The sequence below is a fragment of the Myxine glutinosa genome, chromosome 14, assembly GCF_964187855.1.
Source record: "Myxine glutinosa chromosome 14, kmMyxGlut1.1, whole genome shotgun sequence".
Classification (NCBI taxonomy): domain Eukaryota; kingdom Metazoa; phylum Chordata; class Myxini; order Myxiniformes; family Myxinidae; genus Myxine; species Myxine glutinosa.
In genome coordinates this window covers 11,330,926-11,352,892 of record NC_136274.1, presented here as the reverse complement: position 1 = coordinate 11,352,892, position 21,967 = coordinate 11,330,926, and the positions used below count along the sequence as shown (strand labels likewise).

Below are 21,967 nucleotides of genomic sequence, written 5' to 3'. Positions count from 1 at the left end.
GGCGTGATGACCGCCGTCTTCGGGACGTCCTCCGGCCTGACGGGGACCTGATGGTAGCCGCGTATGAGGTCCACCTTCGAGAAGAAGGACATGCCCGCCAAACGGACGGAAAAGTCCTGAATGTGGGGGACGGGGTAGCGGTCGGGAGTCGTGGCGTCATTGAGACGGCGATAGTCCCCGCACGGTCGCCATCCCCCGCCGGGCTTCGGCACGATGTGCAGCGGTGACGCCCAAGCGCTCTCTGAGCGACAATGGCGACAGGTGGGCCTCATGATATACACCGGGCGCGCAGCCCGGAGCGCGCCAGTGTTACGGTGAGCTCCTGAAATAAAGACACTTATAAGTTACCGCTTGTCCGCTTCCTCCTTGCTCGCAAGCAGCGCGCGTAACGCCGCGCTTTACTGGTGACCCCCTCGACGTTGGATCTGCCGGAGCGATCCTTCCACACACGACGCCATTGCCATGGCCAACTTCATCAAACTTCCCGAATTTTGGGAGGCTCAGGCCGAAGTCTGGTTCGTCCAGGCCGAAGCCCAATTTCAGCTTCGGCCCCTCACCGGCGATGACACGCGCTATTGCCACGTCGTCGCCTCCCTCGGGCCCAGCACGGCCGCTCGAGTTGTGTCCGTCCTTCGCCACCCACCGGACGGCCACAAGTACGAGGCACTCAAGCGGCTACTCCTAGCCACGTTCGGCCTCACGGACGACGCACGGGCCAACCGCCTCCTGGATCTCCCCGAGCTCGGTGACACGCGCCCGTCGGTCCGAATGGACCATATGCTGTCACTGTTGGGCGACGAAGCCCCCGGTTCTCTATTCCGGGCGCTTTTCCGTTGCCAACTTCTAGGCAGGTTCGCCTCGCGTTGGCCGGGACCGGGCTAACGGAACCCCGAGCATTGGCGGCCGAGGCGGACAAGTACTTCGCCGCTTCGGACACCCGGGCGAGAGTCGGCGTGGCCGTCACGGCCCTCGTGGCTGATGCTGCTAATGCTGCTGATGCTGCTGATCCACAGCATCAGCTTATACAGCATACGCAGCATGCTGATACGCACCTCGTGACCGCCGCCACGCCCCGCCCACCACCGCGGTGAAAACCGCCACCGCGGTGAAACCCGCCAACTCCACCGGCCTGGCGGAGCCAGCCGCGCTCCTCCTGCTCCACCACCTGGTGCTGGTTCCACGCCAAGTTTGGCCACGAGGCTCGGCAATGTCATCCGCCATGCTCCTTCAACAGGTCGGGAAACGCCCGGGCCGGCGCTCAATAGTGGCGATGAGTGCCGGCCGTTCGAGCAGCCTGCTGTTCATAACGGACACCTTATCCGGGCGCCGTTACCTGTGCGACACGGGAGCGCAGGTGAGTGTCGTTCCCGCCGGCACGTCAGACAAGCACGCCGCGGGCGGGGGCCCCGCGCTGCTTGCCGCGAACGGGACGCCCATCCGTACGTACGGAAAACGCTGCCTCTCTCTGCGGTTCGGAGGGCAGGTTTTCCGATGGACGTTCGTCACCGCCGACGTGCCCATGGCACTGCTTGGCGCGGACTTCCTGTGCGCTAATGGGCTCCTGGTCGACGTCAAGTGCAGACGTCTTGTCCAGGCCGAGACGTTCAGCTCGCTCGCTTGTGCGTTGCCCAGCTCGGCGAGCAGCTCAACGAGCGGCTTGCCAAGCGGCTTGCCAAACGGTTCGGTTCCGGCCACGTTGGTCTGTACGCTTCCGGCAGCGGACGCATTCACCCGCCTCCTCGCCGGCTTCCCGGCCCTCAAGCGGCCCACCTTCTCGGCGGGGGCCGTCAAGCACGGGGTGGCCCATCATATCCCCACCGTCGGGCCACCGGTCTACGCCCGGGCACGCCGCCTCGAGCCGACGAAGCTGGCGGTGGCAAAAGCGGAGTTCGCTACCCTGGAGCGACTCGGCATCGTTCGGCGCTCAGAGAGCGCTTGGGCGTCACCGCTGCACATCGTGCCGAAGCCCGGCGGGGGATGGCGACCGTGCGGGGACTATCGTCGTCTCAATGACGCCACGACTCCCGACCGCTACCCCGTCCCCCACATTCAGGACTTTTCCGTCCGTTTGGCGGGCATGTCCTTCTTCTCGAAGGTGGACCTCATACGCGGCTACCATCAGGTCCCCGTCAGGCCGGAGGACGTCCCGAAGACGGCGGTCATCACGCCATTCGGACTCTTCGAGTTCCTGCGCATGCCCTTCGGTCTGAAGAATGCGGCTCAGGCGTTCCAGCGACTGATGGACAGCGTCCTGCGCGACTTGGATTTTGTCTACGTCTACCTGGACGATATCCTCGTCGCCAGCGCGTCCCGCGAAGAGCACCTACGCCACCTCCGCACGCTCTTCGAACGCCTGGGCCAGCATGGCCTGATTGTGAACCCCGCAAAGTGCCGGTTCGGCGCCGCCATAATCGATTTTCTGGGGCACCGTGTCACCAGGCACGGAGCCGTCCCCCTGCCGGCCAAGGTGGAGGCGGTGAAGGGGTTTCCGCGCCCCCGCACGATCAGAGGGCTGCAGGAGTTCCTGGGCATGGTGAACTTTTACCATCGGTTCCTGCCCCGTATCGCCCAGCTCCTGCGCCCCCTGCACGAAGCTCTCCGAGGTAAGCCGGGCAAAGGCGACGTTACCTGGACCGAGCAGATGGACACGGCGTTCACGGGCGCGAAGCTCGCCTTGGCTAACGCCACCATGCTCGCGCACCCGGCGCCCGATGCACCGATCGCCCTCACCACCGATGCCTCGGACTAGGTGGTGGGCGCGGTGCACGAGCAATGGGTGCGTGGAGCTTGGCAACCGCTGGCGTTCTTTAGCCGGCAGCTTCGCCCGCCCGAACGCCGTTACAGTACCTTCGACCGCGAGTTGCTCGGGCTTCACTTGGCGGTCAGGCACTTCCGCCATCTGCTCGAGGGCCGTGCGTTCACTGCCTTCGTCGACCACAAGCCGCTGATCTTCGCGATGGGCAAGGTCACCGAGCCGTGGTCGGCCCGGCAGCAGCGTCACCTCTCGGCCGTGTCCGAGTACACGACGGACATCCAGCACGTCGCGGGGAAGGACAACCCGGTGGCGGATTGCCTTTCCCGGGCCGTCGCCCACGCAGTCCACCTCGGCATCGACTATGCCCGGATGGCAGCGGACCAGGCCGGTGACCCCGACGTCCAGGCCTTGCGGACCGCCGTCACGGGCCTCCGCGTCACCGAGGTGCCGTTTGACGGCGCGGGCGCGGCCCTCTTGTGCGACGTCTCCCTCGGGCGTCCTCGCCCCATCGTGCCTGCGGGCTGGCAGCGCCAGGTGTTTGACGCCATCCACGGCCTGTCCCACCCGGGCGCGAGGGCCTCCCAAAGGCTGATCGCCGACAAGTTCGTCTGGCATGGCCTCCGGAAGGCCGTCCGCGGCTGGGCCAGGACGTGCCTCGCGTGCCAGCGCGCCAAGGTGCACCGGCACACCCAGGCCCCGTTGGCCCCGTTCACGGTGCCGGAACGCCGGTTTGACCACGTCCACGTGGACCTGGTGGGACCTCTGCCCCCCTCGCGGGGTTTCACCTACGTCCTCACCATGGTGGACCGCACCACCCGGTGGCCGGAGGCCGTGCCCTTGGCGTCGACAACGGCGGCCGATGTCGCGCAGGCTTTCATCGCCACCTGGGTCGCCCGGTTCGGCGCCCCCTCAGACATCTCGTCCGACCGCGGCCCCCAGTTCACGTCGGAGCTCTGGGGGGCGGTTGCGCAGGGGCTCGGGGTCCGGCTGCACCGAACCACGGCCTACCACCCCCAGGCTAACGGCCTGTGTGAGCGATTTCACCGCTCATTGAAGGCCGCGCTCCAGGCCACCCTCCGCGACGGCGGCTGGGTCGACAGGCTCCCCTGGGTCCTGCTGGGTCTCCGGACGGCGCCCAAGGAGGACCTGCGCGCAGCCACGGCGGAGTTGGTCTTCGGGCAACCGCTGCGGGTGCCGGGCGAGTTCCTCCCCGACTCCACGGCACCATGGTCCGCGGCACAGCAGCGCTCCGCTCTGCAAGAGACCGCCCAGAGGTTCGCCCCGGTGCCAACGGCATGCCACGGGCACCCACTGACGCACGTCGCCCCGGAGCTTCGCACGGCGGAGTACGTCTTCGTCCGCCACGATGCCCACCGGACACCACTGCGGCCCCCGTACGACGGGCCTTTCCGCGTGCTGGAGACCGGGGCGGAGCACTTCACCCTGGACATCGGCGGTACTCCTGACCGCGTTTCGGTGGACCGCCTCAAGCCGGCCCACCTCGACGTGGACCATCCACCGCCAGTGGCCCGACCCCCACGTCGGGGCTGCCCCCCTGCGGGCGGAAACCCGGCACCGCCCAGCCCCGCCGCCCCCCGGTCCTGCACCCATCCCAGGGGCAGCCAGGGGCATCCCACCTGGCATCCCTGCATCCCGGACGCCGCCGATCGCCAGGGGGCGCTTCGGCCGGGTCATTCGTCTGCCCCGCAAACTGGCCCTCCAGGTGCGCGGGAATTCTGGGGGGGGGGGTGCGTGTGGCGGACACAAAAGCCCACTGGCGTGGTGACATCATTCCGCGCACCAAGTGGGCGGTGGCCACGCCCGAGGGGTAGGCGTGGCCTCATGATATACACCGGGCGCGCAGCCCGGAGCGCGCAAGTGTTACAGTGAGCTCCTGAAATAAAGACGCTTATAAGTTACCGCTTGTCCGCTTCCTCCTTGATCGCAAGCAGCGCGCGTAACGCCGCGCTTTAACATCATCATCACCATCATTGTCAAGCAGCCTTCATTGATAGGACATGGGAAGTTTTCCAGCGTTGCAGTCGCACCACGTGTGAGATTGTCAATGTATCACGTGTGTTGTCTTCCGCAACCATGAAAACCATGTTTTTGATTCAGCAACACCGATTCCGAGACTCCGAAAACAACGATCGCACAAGTTTCATTCTTCCTGACATGATGTTGTCGCTCAAGTATGGATATTGTATCACGGAGCTCTGCATTGGTTATATGAGAGTCTGCATTGGTTATATGAGAGTCTGCATTGGTTATATGAGAGTCTGCATTGGTTATACTAGGGCATGCCCGTACTATATCTATATCTAAAATTAAATCCCCCCCCCTCTATTTACATGAAATGGTTTGGTCCAAAGCGAACGGCTTGCGAGTACGGTGACAATCCCCCCCCTCTATTTACATGAAATGGTTTGGTCCAAAGCGAACGGCTTGCGGAGTTTGGTAAAGAAATCGCCATAGCGTGCACGTAATTAGTTTTAAAACATAGTTTAACGGCAACATAGTTTGCCAACGTGAAATAAATGAATACGCTCTCAAATGTGCCGTCCGAGGCAGAGTCTGTTCGCCACGTTCGGCACACGTGATAGCTCGCTGCTCTCTGATTGGTTGAATCGTTTTTTGGACATAGCTCGGTAACTACTTGTCCGATTAATATGAAACCTTGAAAAGGCACATCCTCGGGTCCCCAGCAATATACCTGGCAAGTTTAAAGTATATCGGACCGGTAGTTGTCGAGAAACAGCGGTCACAGACAAACATACATACATACATACATACAAACATACAAACATACAAACATACACACAGAGATTACTGGAATTATAGATAGATGAGAGTCTGCATTGGTTACATGAGAGTCTGCATTGGTTATATGACAGTCTGCATTGGTTATATGACAGTCTGCATTGGTTATATGACAGTCTGCATTGGTTATATGAGAGTCTGCATTGGTTATATGAGAGTCTGCATTGGTTATATGAGAGTCTGCATTGGTTATATGACAGTCTGCATTGGTTATATGACAGTCTGCATTGGTTATATGAGAGTCTGCATTGGTTATATGAAAGTCTGCATTGGTTATATGACAGTCTGCATTGGTTATATGAGAGTCTGCATTGGTTATATGAGAGTCTGCATTGGTTATATGACAGTCTGCATTGGTTATATGACAGTCTGCATTGGTTATATGAGAGTCTGCATTGGTTACATGACGGTCTGCATTGGTTACATGAGGGTCTGCATTGGTTACATGAGAGTCTGCATTGGTTACATGAGAGTCTGCATTGGTTACATGAGAGTCTGCATTGGTTACATGAGAGTCTGCATTGGTTACATGAGAGTCTGCATTGGTTACATGAGAGTCTGCATTGGTTACATGAGAGTCTGCATTGGTTATATGAGAGTCTGCATTGGTTATATGAGACGGCCAATGAGTGTTTAGGCATTTTGTCAGGAATCTTGTATCGTTCCCATTAAGTTTGTTTTCTAACACCTTGATCCATGCCCATGTGTCCGCACCTTGTAGAAGTACAGGTTCCATGGTGGCTTTGAATATGTTGCTCTTTTTGTTTTGTGCTTGATTGGACAGACTCTCATCTAGTTATCCTCACCAGTTATCACCACTTTTTTGAAATACCAACTTCTGTCCTGGAAGTCCTTGGTGTCCTTGTGTTTTATACTTCTCCGCCCCCCCCCCCCCCCCTTCCCACGCCTCCTCCCCCCCAAGCCCTCTCCCTCCCACACATCTCCCGATGTCCCTGCTCTCAAATGCTGTGTTTGTGTGCTTCCCCTTCTCTCCCCATCTTGTCTTCCGCTCCCTCTTTTTATATATTTTGTTTGTTTGATTTGTTTGTGAAGTAAATGTTAGCTCTTTCACGAGCCTCGATTCTGTATACAAAAAAAAAAAGAAAAAAAAAAGGGGAGGGTATTGCATTTGAGTCCGTTTGTTTGTCTGTCTGTTTGTCTTTTTGTCCGCACAGAATAAATATGATTTTCTCTGCAACCATTGGTCCGATTGATAGGAAATTTTCAACATAGGTGCAACTCCACCTGTATAATTTTTTAATGATAATTATGACGTCATATGTCACGGGGTTCGGCCGCCATCTTCTTTAAACGGAAAAACTTTGCAACTCCATATCTCCAAAAGCGCTGAATATAAAAAATTGAGACATGGCTCCATTGTAAAGAACTCTCAATGGGGAATAAAATATGTTAATGATGATGTCATAGGTGCCTCCATTATGACGTCATAATTCTACAAGTACAAAACTTCATCCGGTCAAGATTAAATTTCTTGAGCATAATCTAGGAATAAATTCGTGGAGAAAAAAAAATAATGATGTCATCGGTCACGTGGTTGGGCCGCCATATTTGTTTTAACACAAAAGCCTTCAAAACCACTGCAAATACATCCTGGTGAGGGTTTGCAATCTTTGATTGCTCTTTCTGGTTTATTAATTTCGTTTGATGCTGACCAAGATAACTTGTATTACCACCATAACGCATTTATATGAAGTTCTTGAAATGCATGCCTCCACCTATCTTAACCGCAATCCTACCCTAAAAGTATAACTTGGAGACCCTGACCAAGAATAAGGCGACAATCGAGCAATGCCGGTTTTACACCAAAAATCTAAATAACAAATGGTTATAGACTATATTTATTCAGATTTATGGTAATAGATGACATAACAACGGTCTCCATGAGCCTCAACATTGTATTATCATTACCTCTGCCACCAAAGGTGGATAGAGGTTATGTTTTCACCCCTGTCTGTCTGTCTGTTTGTTTGTTTGTCCGTTTGTGAACAAAATATCTCAAAAAATTGTGGACGAAATTTGGCAGAGATGTAGCATATGTGATAAGGACAAATAGATTCGATTTTGGTGAAGATCTGAATATGGTTTCGGATGTGAGAATTATTTAATTTTATATGTGATTCTTCACCATTGGGAGATAGGGCCAAAAATGATATATAGCACGATATCTCAAAAAGTTATGGATGGATTTGGACGAAACCTGTTGGACAGGTTGGGTGTCTGACGAGGAAGAATCGATTCAAATTTGGTGAACATCTGAACATAGATTCGGATACGAGAATTGTTTTGTTTTTTAAGTGATTCTTCACCATTGAGTGATATGGCCAACCAGGTGGAGGTATGCTCTCCACTGAGTGCCCTTCTAGTTCATTGTGATTCTGATGTACCGTGCTCTGTTACAGGGCGTTGGTGCCACCAAAGCAGATTGATGGCAAGGGTTAAACCGGGTGGTTTGCAATTGCATTCCCAGCAGGAGTTAGGGCAGGAATGTGAAATTGGTTCAGGGTGCCAGTGATAGCTCGCCTACTATTCGTGAAGGACACCGTGGGATATTTTACGTACACCAACTAATGCCGGCAGACGGAACACCCAGCTTAATGTCCATGTGCGGGATGGCACTCGCATTGATGATTCACCCGACGTGTGGAACACCGGGATAACAATTTATGGCCGGGTCAGGATTCGAACCCAGGCGACACACAACTTCGAGGTGAGTGTGCGTACCTCTAGGGCCTAGGCCATCCTGCCTAGAGATACGCACACGAATAAAAGGGGAAATTAAAATGCATTTCAAATTGCATACCTGCTCAACTCCCAGAAAGCTTTGGTGCAATTCTCCTCCATCTATGCAAAACACCCTAATGGTTCAGCTCGGTGTTTACATTAATCTTTTTTACACTGATGAAGTCATAAATTTCACAAACACTCTACAGAAGGGCGTCTTGCTGCTAACTAAGGGACAGATTAATTTTGATAAGTTTGAAGTCATTTTATTCGTATTGGAAAGGTGCATATGCTTGACTAATTGTATCATTCTGCTCCGACCTAATGGGCTTCCTTTGTGGTGTAAGGTAACTGCGTTTTGCACGAGAGCACACAGCAGGGTTTTGAAGATTTTTTTAGGATCATGGCATGATCGGCACACCTAAGGCATTGTCTCCATTGGGTGTTCAAAAGGTTACCTGAACGAGACATTCACAATGGTCCGAGAAGACATGACAAACTAAAAAAAGCAAGGTATGAAGCATATACAATGCGTAAACAAGAAAAAGAGCAATCGGAGATTGCAAACCCTCACCAGGATGTATTTTCAGTGGTTTTTAAGGCTTTTGTGTTAAAACAATTATGGCGGCCGAACCACGTGACCGATGACGTCATCATTATTTTTCACCCAACCAATTTATGCCGACATGGCGCTCAAGAAATTGCATCTTGATTGGATGAAGTTTTGTACTTGTCGAATTATCGAATCATGACGTCATTCATGGAGGCCTTGGGCCGAAAAAGTTAAAAATTGGGCACAGTCTATTGGGCACAAATCCATGTCCTTTATATAAACACCACTGGGGGTGTATTGACATAATTACATTAATGAACAGGATTAATTAATTAAATTGATATATGTGGGAAAATTACACGCCAAGACTGGTGCAGTTTCCAGAGGACCTGGGTTCGATTCCTGGTCTGGGCATGTAATTTGCCCACATCTATCAATTTAATTAATTAATCCTGTTCATTAATCTAATTGCATCAATTATTCTTCGTCACACAAAAGAAAAAGAAAAAGCACAGCATGAAAGTTATAAGGCTGCAAAGAAAGAGGTAGCAAAGGCGCAGGAGGCATGTAGGAAAATGTTCGGAGAACGCTTGGATTTGGAAGAGGGTCTGAGAGCGGTATTCAGGATTGCAAAGAAGATAGCGAAAGAGAGGTGTGATGTGATGGGGGTGAGTTGCTTGAAGGATGAAGTGGGACAAATCGTTGTGGACCCATATGGAATTAAAGGAAGATGGAAGAGATATATGGAAATGCTGTTGAATGCAGAGAATGAATGGGATGGCAACATAGAGAGTAACCCAGTTTTAGGACCGGCATAGAAGATAACTGAGAAGGAAGTTGAGGAAGCGATAAAAGCAATGAAGAGTAGAAAAGCAGGAGGGCCGACGGGAGTTGTGGGAGATATGTTGAAGGCAGCGGGAACTTGGGGTGTGAAGAGAATGACAGAGATCTGTAATCTGGTGGTGAAAGAAGGCCGCATTCCAGTGGATTGGGAACTGAGTACCCTCGTCCCTCTATACAAGGGGAAAGGTGACCCTCTGGAGTGTGGCTCGTATCGAGCGATAAAGTTATTGGAGCATGGAATGAAGGTATTGGAAAGGGTGTTGGAGAGGAGGATAAGGAAGAAAGTGAAGATTGACGAAATGCAGTTTGGCTTTATGCCAGGAAGAGGAAGGACAGACGCGCTTTTTATTGTAAGGCAGTTGCAGGAGAAGTACATGGAGAAGAGGAAGAAGTTGTTTCTTGGGTTTGTTGATCTGGAGAAAGCATTCGATAGGGTTCCACACGAAGTAGTGACATGGGCATTGAGGAAGTTAGGAGTGGAGGAATGGTTGATCAGAGTAGTGATGGCAATGTACAAAAGAGCACGCACAGCTGTAAGGACGAAGGACGGGAACAGTGGTGAGTTTGAGGTGAAGGTGGGAGTGCATCAGGGGTTGGTACTAAGTCCATTACTATTTGTAGCTGTGATGGAAGTGCTGGCTCAGACCGTAAAGGAGGGTTTACCATGGTAGTTGTTGTATGCAGATGATCTGGTGTTGATTGCAGAAAGTATGGATGGACTGAAGGAAAAGATGAACAAGTGGAAGGAATGTATGGAGACAAAAGGTCTGAAGGTGAATATCGGAAAGACGAAGGTGATGTCAAGTGGTAAAGCATGTGGTGAGGTGGAAAGAACTGGGAAGTGGCCGTGTGCTGTGTGCAGGAAGGGTGTCGGAGTGAACTCCATTCAATGTACAATGTGCGCTGAGTGGGTTCATCAAAAATGTAGTGGTCTGAGAGGGTCATTAACCAGTGTGGCAGCTACATTCAAATGTAAGGTGTGCACAGAGGGAGCTGCAGATGGAGGAAATGTTGAGTTGGATCTTGGAGATGGCGTGAAGCTGGAAGGTGAAAACATTTTGCTACCTCGGAGACATGCTCAATGGAGAAGGTGGATCAGACTCGGCAACGGTTGCTCGAGTTTGATGTGCATGGAAGAAGTTTCGGGAACTGAGTGGCATGCTGATGAGGAGGGGAATGTCGTTGAACCTGAAGGGAAAGGTGTATGCTGCATGTGTGAGAAGTGTTATGATTTATGGGAGCGAGACATGGGTAATGAACGTAGAGCAGCAACGAAGGCTGGAAAGGGTGGAAATGCGAATGGTTCGGTGGATGTGTGGAGTATCGTTGAGAGAGAGGAAGACAAATGATGAATTGCGAAAGATGATGGGAATAGAGCCTGTGATTGATGCTGTGAAGAGGAACAGGTTGAGATGGTTTGGTCATGTGTTGAGGAAGGATGAAAGTGACTGGTTGAGAAGAGTGATGGAAATGAATGTAGAAGGAAGTAGAGGACGGGGAAGACCGAGAAAGACTTGGCTAAAGATGGTGGAAGAAGAAATGCGGGCAAGGGGGTTAACAAGGGGAGATGCAGAAAATAGGGCAAAATGGAGAAGATTGTCATGGGGCCGCAAGGCTAACCCCCGCTCTGGCAGGGAAAATGGCCTTAAAATGCATGTTGTTGTTGTTGTTGTTGTTGTACACACCCAACTTGCCCACCGAATTTTGTCCGAATGCGTCCACAACTTTTTGAGATATAGTGATATATATCGTGTGTATCCCTATAACGCGATGGTGAATAATAATTACTTTTAAAATTCCAAGACTCCGGATCCAGATCTTCACCAAAATTGAATCAATTCTTCCTTGTCACATCCCCAACCTGTCCACCAAGTTTCGTCCGAATCCATAACTTTTTCATATCATATGTCCGAATCCATAACTTCCATAACTTTTTGAGATATCGTGATTATATGTCATTTGTAGCTCTATCTCTCAATGGTGAAGAATCACTTAAAAAATTCCATGTGTTCAGATTCAGATCTTCACCAAAATTTAAACAATTCATTCTTATCACATCCCCAACCTGTCCACCAAGTTTCGTCCAAATCCATCCATAACCTTGAGATATCCTGCTCACAGGCAAAGAAATGGACAGTGGCGAAAACATAACCTCCAACCACCTTGAGTGGCGGAGGTAAAAAAAAAAAAATGAAAAAATAGTTAAGCGTAAAGAAGAAGAAGGAGAAGAAGAACCACCGTTCGAGGCCATTTTTCCTTGCAAAGCAGGGGTTGGCCTCTTTCGGGCACCGTGGTCCCCTTTCCACCCTGCGCTCGCGAAGCAAAAAGCGGGGTAAGCATTCAGTTACGTACGTACGTGTGTGTGCCGTGTCTGCATTTTAAAAATTCATTTTCTCGGCAACTATTGGTCCGATTGACATGAAATTTTACCGTAGGAGTGCCTCTGCCTGTATTTTTTTGCTGATAATTATGACGTTATAGGTCACGTGGTACGGACGCCATCTTGGAAAAACGTTACACCTCTATCTCCCAAACCGCTTAATGGAAAAAATTGAAACATGGCTCATTGTCAAGTACTCCCCATGGGGAATAAGATATGTTAATGATGTCATAGGTGCCTCCATTATGACGTCATAATTCGACAAGTACAATGCTTGATCTGATGGGTATAAAAACCCATCTTGGTGGTATAAACCATAAAACTTGGTGGTATGAAAAAAATAATTCCTCTGCAACTGTTCGTCCGGTGAACACGAAATTTTCAGAATATGAGCGGCTCCTCCTGTAGAATTGTTCTCATGATAATTATGACGTCATTGGTCACGTGGTACAGGCGCCATCTTGGAAAAATCGAAAAAAGTTGCACCTCTATATATCCGAAACCACTCCATGGAAAACATTGAAATATTGCTCAATGTCAAGTACTCCCCTTGGTGAATAAGACATGTTAATAATGATGTCATCAGTACCGTAATAATGACGTCGTAATGTTGGTCACCTCTTGTGACACACAGGGAATTACCAGTGAACTGGTACTCAATTTGCCGACCACGGAAGGATGACAGGCCGAGTCAACCACCCTGGTGTTAATTCAGCGATCGACCGTGATTCAAACCCAGGATCCTCGGATCCCAAGCCGGCACCCTAACCGCTAAGCCAACAACAGGCTTCCCACACCAAGTGTATACAGTGTGTAAATAAAAAAAATAATGTAAATATTTTTCTTACTCTTGATTTGTGCTTGTATATTGAGAATTAAGAGGATCTCCTCGCATCTTGGACTGTCGATCCTGGTGTTCGTAGAACTTCTTGAACACCTTGCATGATATCCATGCCGAGTCTGTAAGAAGTCTTTATTGAAAAGCTTGTGTGAATTATGAAAACCGCTCCCAGCTCTGTGTCTTGCTTTGTCAAATTGCCACCAGGGGAGGAGAGGAAAAAATGGTTTATTTTGTTGTTTTCAGCCAATGTGTTCTCAGCATGTGGCGGGCATTATTGCATTGTAAGAAGGCATGATTTATGAACGTGGGCACGGACTGTCCGTGCTTGGTAACACGAGGCCTCCCACCCTTTACAAGTCCTGAATTTGGACCCCTGATGTGACAGCAGCCTCAGGAACTGTGGGGGAAAAAAAAGGTTGTGGCTCAGCTGAACGTAATTTGATTTTGGGCATGAGGCCTGTGTGGAAATAATTACTTCCCAGTAGAGTAAAGTTTGCCTTTTCTGGCCTTCTCTGTATGAGTTAGAATTTTAGGGTCTGCCATCTGCACACCCACTACCTGGTATAAATTAAATAATTATTTGCTGTTACTGCAGTGAACAGGTAAATGGAAAGTAGAAGAGTGGCAGCACTGTTCTGAAGACTGCTTACTCCAACTTAGAGGTTGTTTACATTGCAAAGGCAAAATGGAGAAAGTATAGGGAGGAAGTGGGAAGGTAATTAGGAAAAGATAAGCAGTGAGGAGATGGGCAATGGAGGAGATCGATTTTGGAAGAATATTGTTTTGTAAACAAGATGTACAAGCTCCACACTGAATTGGCCATCTTGATCGATTGAGTGCACCTGAGATGGTATGGACGTCTCTTCCGACATCCTGGGAGTGATGCATCAACCTCACCACTGCCAGACTGGAAGTGCCCAAAGGGGCATCCCCATATGTGTGGCATGGACACCAGCAGGTGGCAACTTGAACCATCAGGCCTGTCCCTATAAGACTAAAGTGGTAACAACAGCACTCGACATAGTGGCTCAGAAGAGAGCAGCAGCTTTGTTAAATTGTGGCATGCTGAATGAATGAATGAATGAATGAATGAATGAGACTGGGATTTGGGGTGGTTTGTTTTATATTGTTATAAGTCTCATCGTGGAGGTTGTACTTCAGTCATATGCAGAACAAGGTCATTCGTGGACATCGGTGTACTTTAATGTGAATTACAGACATGAGTAGACGATGGATATATATATATATATACAGGGTATGTGGGACCTGAACCTGAGTTCCAAGCATTACAAGATATTGGATCAGATGAGAATGATCAAAAGGCCAACCAACGTTAAGAGAGAAAATAAAATAGAGGAATTCAATCGATCACATCACAGTATGTCTATAAATGCAGTGTTAGACATTCTCCCAATCAATCTGGGTCGTGGACTTGCAGGTGTGCCTACAGGAATGCACACTCGACTCTGAGTCTTCTAACCTGGGTTTGAATCTCGGCTCAGCTACAAACTGTTCATCCTGGTGTCTCACAAGCAGGTTGCCGTATCGGTGTGTGTACCGTCCCTCAGATGGACATTAAACTGGTGTCCTGTCTGCCAGTGTGAGTTGGTCAAAACCCCCCCACAGCCGATGATGCTACCCCACAACCAGACACTGCATACGAAAGAAGAAACCAGGTAGAGAAACCAGGTAGATAAAGAAGAAACCAGGTAGAGAAACCAGGTAGAGAAAGAAGAAACCAGGTAGCGAAAGAAGAAACCAGGTAGAGAAACCAGGTAGAGAAACCAGGTAGAGAAACCAGGTAGAGAAAGAAGAAACCAGGTAGAGAAAGAAGAAACCAGGTAGAGAAACCAGGTAGGGAAAGAAAAAACCAGGTAGAGAAACCAGGTAGAGAAAGAAGAAACCAGGTAGAGAAACCAGGTAGAGAAAGAAGAAACCAGATAGAGAAACCAGGTAGAGAAAGAAGAAACCAGGTAGAGAAACCAGGTAGAGAAAGAAGAAACCAGGTAGAGAAACCAGGTAGAGAAACCAGGTAGAGAAACCAGGTAGAGAAAGAAGAAACCAGGGAGAGAAACCAGGTAGAGAAAGAAGAAACCAGGTAGAGAAACCAGGTAGAGAAAGAAGAAACCAGGTAGAGAAACCAGGTAGAGAAAGAAGAAACCGGGTAGAGAAACCAGGTAGAGAAAGAAGAAACCAGGTAGAGAAACCAGGTAGAGAAAGAATAAACCAGGTAGAGAAACCAGGTAGAGAAACCAGGTAGAGAAAGAAGAAACCAGGTAGTCTTACTGAAAGTGCAAAACACTTTCAAAGAATCTCATGGTTGGAAAAATTAAAATGAAGGTCACATATAACTAGATATCTGAGATCACAATTCACAAAAGGCCAAGGGTAAGCCTCCCCCCGTGCCTGCAATCCAATAATGGCCATATTTTTTCGGACCACCATATGACCTTGCCATTGCACATTTAGGGTTACGGTGTAAATTACGAAAATGTGTCCCCATCTACAATCTATCCATAAACTCAACATCATGAAATCAGAGCGAAATTATTCAAGTAATGATAAAAAGTTGTTTTTAGTTAATTAGGCCACAATCTGAAAAAAATGAGGTTAAGGGCACTACCTCAAACATGAGGTGCACAACATCAGTGCAGCTACACTTATGAAACAAGAAAATTTTGCAAGGCCAAGTGGTCTTTGTGATTCCACATTGGAAAAATTGAGCGATGACAAAAAGGCTTCTTTTTTTTTTTCAAACCAACATTTGACCTTGACCTTTAACCCAGAGGGGTTTGATGTAAATAATCGTAAATGCGACTTTCTCAAGGCCAACTAGAGAAGGCAATTTCGTTCTGATCGGACAAACCTTAGTTGAGTTATGGTGAAAAATATTAAAATGTCTATAATTAGGTCATGACCTTAAAATTAGGTCAAGGCCAAAAAATGTCAACCCCACATACTTTGTATTCCCATTATTGATGCAAAACTGAATTCCGATAGCCCCAGCTGGCTCCGGGATACAGATCAGAAATTGGCAGAAAAAAAGAAATTGGCAGAAAAAAATCCCAAACTAAATGGTGGTTTAATACTCCTAGGGGTCTAGGAAACTCTGAGATGCCATCAATAAGGCCGATTTTTTTTTCAATGGGATTTTTCCTGCCACAAAACCTACAAGGCCACTCGAGGTGGGAGCTAGATCTACTAGTTTGCATCGGATAGTCTAATAACAGTGTATCTGGGCTTGTTTGATACTTTAGTTGAAGAGGATAGTATGACCTGGGTGGGAATACCAGTTAGCAAATAATGTAAGTATTAATTTTTTTTTGACTTCAGGCATGCACAGCCGGTTCGTGAATGCCTTGGGTAAAAAAAAAACAGTGAATGGCAAACGATGAACCAATAAATTCCACATTCCTGTGCCACCTTCAGTTGAACGTCAGAAATGGACAGCACGCTGGCAGGATGGCCTCGAGGTACGCACACTCGCCACAAAGATCTCTAGCCTGGGTTTGAATACCGACCCAGCTACAGTAGTGGCCAAAAATATTGGCACCCTTGCACTTTCTTCAAATAACTCACAATTTTCTCAAAATAAGTTGAAATTGACAAAAGTATTTTGTCTCCACAATTCTTTATTTCACTGTTAATATTACAGAACCTTTGTTTTTGATTCAGAACTTAATATATCCTTTTAAATCAGAAAATAAAAATAAATGGTATTGACAAAATTATTGACACCCCAGAGTTAATATTTGGTAGCATGGCTTTTGGACAAAATAACTGCAGTCAAGCGCTTCCTTTATCCATGAATGAGCTTCCTACACCTCTCTACTGACAGATTGTCCCACTCTTCTTGGGCAAACTGCTCCAGTTCTCCCAGATTTGAAGAGTGCCTTCTCCCAACTGCTGTTTTCAGATCTCCCCACAGGTGTTCAATGGGATTTAGATCTGGACTCTTTGCTGGCCACTTCAGAATAGTCCAGCATTTTGTCTTGAACCATTCCTGGGTGCTTTTTGAAATTTCTTTGGGGTCATTGTTCCGCTGCAAGACCCATGACCTTCGACGGAGACCCAGCTTTCTGACACTGGATTGAACATTGCGCTCCAAAATGCCTTGGTAATCTCCTGATTTAATGATGCCATGCACACATTCAGGACACCCAGTGCCAGAGGCAGCACAGCAACCCCAAAACATCACTGAACCTCCTCCATGTTTGAATGTAGGGAATATGTTCATTCTTTTCTTTGAAGGCTTCATTTTGTTTTCTGTAAACATAGAGATAATGTGCTTTACCAAAAAGATCTAATTTGGTCTCATCTGTCCACAGGACATTCTCCCAGACGGATTTTGGCTTGTTCAGGTGTGACACCTTGTTTGTTCAGGTTTTGACAAACTCCAGTCAGGCTTTCTTATGTCTCTCTCTATCTCTCTCTCAGCAGTAGGGTCCTCCTGGGTCTCCTACCATAGAACCCTCTTTCATTGAGATGGTGACGGATGGTGCGAGTTGAAACTGTCGTATCTTGTGTCTTAAGGTCAGCTTGAATCTGTTTTGCAGTTGATTGAGGCGCTTTCTCCTCCATTCAAACAATCCTTCGCTGCAATATTTGATCAAGTTTTCTCTTGCGGCCACGTCCAGGGTGGTTGGCTACAGTGCCATGGGCCTTAAACGTCCTGATAACATTGCGTACGGTGGACACAGGAACATCAAGTTCTCTGGAGATCCACTTGTAGCCTTGAGATTGTCCATGCTTGGCTACAATCTTGCGTCTGACCTCCTCAGACAATTCTCCATGCTCATTGCGGTACACACAGACACTAAACAGCTGAATGACTAATTTTCTCTGTTCAAACCGGTTGAATGAGTGATTTTTATATTTCAGGCACCTGCAACTCACCACAGGTGAGTTCAATTCCAAAGTAAAGGAGAATCACCTGCTTGAAATCTAATTATTTCTAACAACTTCTAAAAGGTGCCAATAATATTGTCCAGGCCATTTCAGGATTTCTGTGTGGAATAAGCTAAGATTCCGTAATTTTATCTGCTTTTTTTTTGTTTCTTTTCCATTGTGAACCAAAGAAATACATATGTGGACACCAAAAGATGTTTTAATTTCAATAATTTTCTGGGAAAATGGTGCATTATTTGAAGAAAGTGCAAGGGCGCCAATATTTTTGGTCACAACTGTATAAATTGTCGTCCTAGAGTTTCATAATAGGGTGATTCATCGATGTGAGTGCCGTCCCTCGAATGGACATTAAACAGGCGCCCCTTCTACCAGCTTTAGTTGGTGGACGTTAAAGATCCACGGTATATTGCATGGAGAGTAGGCAAGATATCGCCGGCTCCATGGAAAAATGAAAAATACGCTCCCTCACTACTGCTGGGAATGCACAAGGATATAGTTCTCACCACATGATATATCTCGGCTTCCTGTTCAAAAGTATGTATTATAAGAACGTATTATTGTAGACCGAAGGGGTTAGAGAATAGAAATAATTGGTGCTAATCAGCGTTAGAATTAAACTTTCGAGCTCAAGCATGAAATTGATGGCAAAATATCCTCAGATCTCAAGTCAGTCAGAATTGGGCACGTAAGAACTATTTTACTTCGACTGAAACTATTTAAGAAGCGTAGAGTGATTGCATCACCTTCCCCCATTCAGTGACACACACACACACACACACACACAGTTGTGGCCAGGTCCATTTTTGCACACATGCAAAGTTCTTCTCAACCCCCCCCCCCCACCCCCCTCCGCCAACTCCGAGGCCTCAGCATCCTCCTCCCAACCATAGGGCATCAACCCCCTCTCTGCTTCAAGCTTTCAAACCCCCATCTCCATCCAACCCTCTCTGTTCCACCCTAACTCTCTCTCCTCCCTTTCTCAATTCCCAACCACAACTCTGTCCTGCCTCCTCAGCCTGAAGTCCTCAACAAAGACCTTAATAATGACGTCCTCAGTTATGGTTCATGGCCAATGGATAATGTGCTTGTTTAAGAGAAAATAGCCAGAAATAATAGCAAGGACCTGCAAAACCATATCGGTAAAATCACTGCTTGAGAGAATGCCACATTGTTATTTGGGCAGTGTATAAACAACAGACCGCTGCCTCGATCGCTGAGGCTTATCTTTACAAGGCCCGTGACGGCTATCAGCTCAAAATCCTTTCAGCTGTCACTTTGGGCATTTTACACTGATGGGGAAAACTTATAGGTAGGGCATGGCGATTGTGAATATGACAGCGCCGAAGATTGATTTGACTTCACACCAACATGTAGTAAGCACTAACATGGCGGCCTTAGTATAGAAATTGTGGGTGGAGTCAGGCAAACTGTCCAACCAATGGGTGAACTCGCGCACGCACAAACTGATGAACTCACAGCTCCTTTTATAGTAAAGATGAAGATATTGTTATATGATTGTAGAAACAAAAAAATCCCCCAACTAGTGCATTCATAACTTTTGGGGAGGGGGTAATGTACCTGCTTCACCTCGTCTGGTCTAAATCTGGCACCTGTCCACACTTTATGGTTCACATTTGAATGCCTGAGGACAATTGGCCAAGGCTGCTGAAATGCTACTCCGAAAAAGCAGTGCCATTCACATTCCGCATGGTTGATAGAAAAAAGACAAGAGGCCTGTGTGTGCCGGTGCTTTGGTGAAATTTCAACTTGCTGCCTTCTCGTCATCAGAATTGCTCCTCATTGATCATCAGGATCCAACTTTTCCATCAAGATGTGGTGCAACGCCAAGATAGTTGTTCTGTGGCCTGCCGTTCCAGAGTCGCTTCAATCCCACACTCCAGTTGAGTGTTTTTCCCACAGGCCCAAGGGACAGATCCTTTTTCTTTTGGCTCGTAATAGAGCTGACCACCTCCCCCCCTCCCCCAACAACTGCGCATCCTCCCCTACCCCCTCCCCCCCCCCCCCTCCACACAAGCGGACACTGACGAGCCAAAAACTAAAAACTTTAAAACCCACTGAGCTTGGGGGAAGTGCCTTCACTGCCGTCATTTCCCAGGATACTCTGGGTACCAGTGACGTCATAACAATGGTGCCGCTTTTCTCACCGTACTCTTCAGGGCATTTCCTTGGAAGGAATTTCCTCCTCCCCATGGATGCCAACCGATTGGGATTGTCCATGCTCTATCATTTTCAAGCAAGGAAGCAGCACGTACCATATTTAAAGTCTTATGGAATGACGAGAACCGATTCATAGCGGATGAGTGTTTTTTAGGAAACGCAATCTCCTTGAGGATGCCCGTTGGCTCCCTACGGGAGCTCATCTGCCCTTCGCCAGGTGTTGTTTTTAGTCCTGTCACAGTCACCCTCCCCACTGACAAAGCCATTGTGAATTAACAGTTCAATCTCTGACAACCGGACCACACGACAGGTAGCACGAGGTTACATGTTACCTGCAGTGGCAGTCTCAAAACACTGACCTTCCGATGCCTCCAGAGAAGTCTCCACGGGGCGTTACCACGAAGCACCACCCATAATGTGAGTATGAAATGTTCATTTGCAAAAATCCTTGTTAACACCCATCCTGGACAACACTTGTTTCTACCTTAATGGCTTCATGAGCTGGAGAAAATGGTCAATATGGAAGTTGTGGGGAAAATGCCTCTGACGTAAAGGTCACCAAAGGTCACCGCATGAATGCGAGGATAGATAAAAGCCAATTAGGTATAAATCGAATAAGTTGGACAACAACTTTGATGGCATCACAATCTTCACGTCATTTTCCTAGCTCTTGCGGCCCTTTCTCTGTTGCCCCGACAGTGTTATCCTGTTTAATACCGTTGACAGGTTTATAGTTTGCAAGGCCTGTCTTAAAGAGATTGCCCTAACAGGAACTGCAATGGGAAATGTACTCTTTGAATGAAAGTGTTGGCCTGGTATGCGTGGCAAAGCAAGTCGGGTCGCACGTAATTGGATTAAGTTGGCAATACAGCGTTACCTGTAATAGTGTAATAAGGATGTAATCTGGGATTGAAAATCGGTTTGTGTTTTTATTAAGGCCTATTAGGGGCGATCTGAATGTAGAGGAAGGAGGAGGATGGATGAAAAAAAGGTTTGTGTTTTTCTTAAGGCCTATTAGGGGCTGGCTGAATGCTACATTTTGGTGGATTTTTATTATTCATTGGAAAACTGCATTTCTATGATTGTTCCATGGAAAGCACCTCAATGTGCACTCACTAATTGCCCTCTCAATGTACTGACTTCACCACGGCTGGCCTGCCTCCCTGCCTCTCTCGCAGCCATTAGCACACACACCCCTCTGAGATCTGCGTCACTTGCCTGGCATATCATTGTTCAACAATGCCATTCTCACACACCTCCTGAACTTCTCATTTACTCCTTACTTCCTGCATTCCCCCACTCCCCTGCCACACTCTTTGACTCTCCTGTTTTCCGATCCATATCCCACATGCCTTGTGCTATTCCCTACTTTTCATATCCTATTTTAATTCATTTGACTCTCTCTCCTTCTTACAAAATCTGCTGCTTGCCTCTAGTACCCTTCTCTTCTGGAAACATTTGTAGCACACCTTTATTTGTGAATTTTTTTTTTTACCCCCTGGATCCTCTCCCCACACCGCTTCCTTCCTTCCTTCTTCCAACCACCTTTCCCTCTTGTCCCCTTTCCTCTACCTCTTTTTTTATTTTTTCAATTTCATGATTCTCCCATTTATGTATATTACTAAATGAAGAAGCACCCATCAGTAGAGGATAAATGTTGGTTCTGGCTCACATAAAATTTGACATTGAAGTCAATGTGGAAAATGAAGGAAACTTAATGACTTTCACTCGAGCTCACCCAAAAATTCCGCAAATTTCTCCCTCTCCCATCTTAAAAATAACTTCATTATACTCATTCAGAGACCCAATGAATACTTGTTTCATTTTGGGAAATAGCTTAATTTTCTTTTGGCACTCATCACCATCCAATATATTCATAAATATTACATTATAACTTGGTTCTTGGTTTAGGTATTGCTGTTGAGCCAATATGAAATGGAAAACTTC

The 21,967-nt window shown here is 48.1% G+C and overlaps 1 protein-coding gene across 3 annotated transcripts in view; it reads left to right on the top strand.

Moving 5' to 3' along the window:
- GLRA2 (glycine receptor alpha 2) overlaps positions 1-21,967 on the top strand; it is a 308,566-nt gene that overhangs the window by 140,772 nt on the left and 145,827 nt on the right. The window lies entirely within an intron of this gene.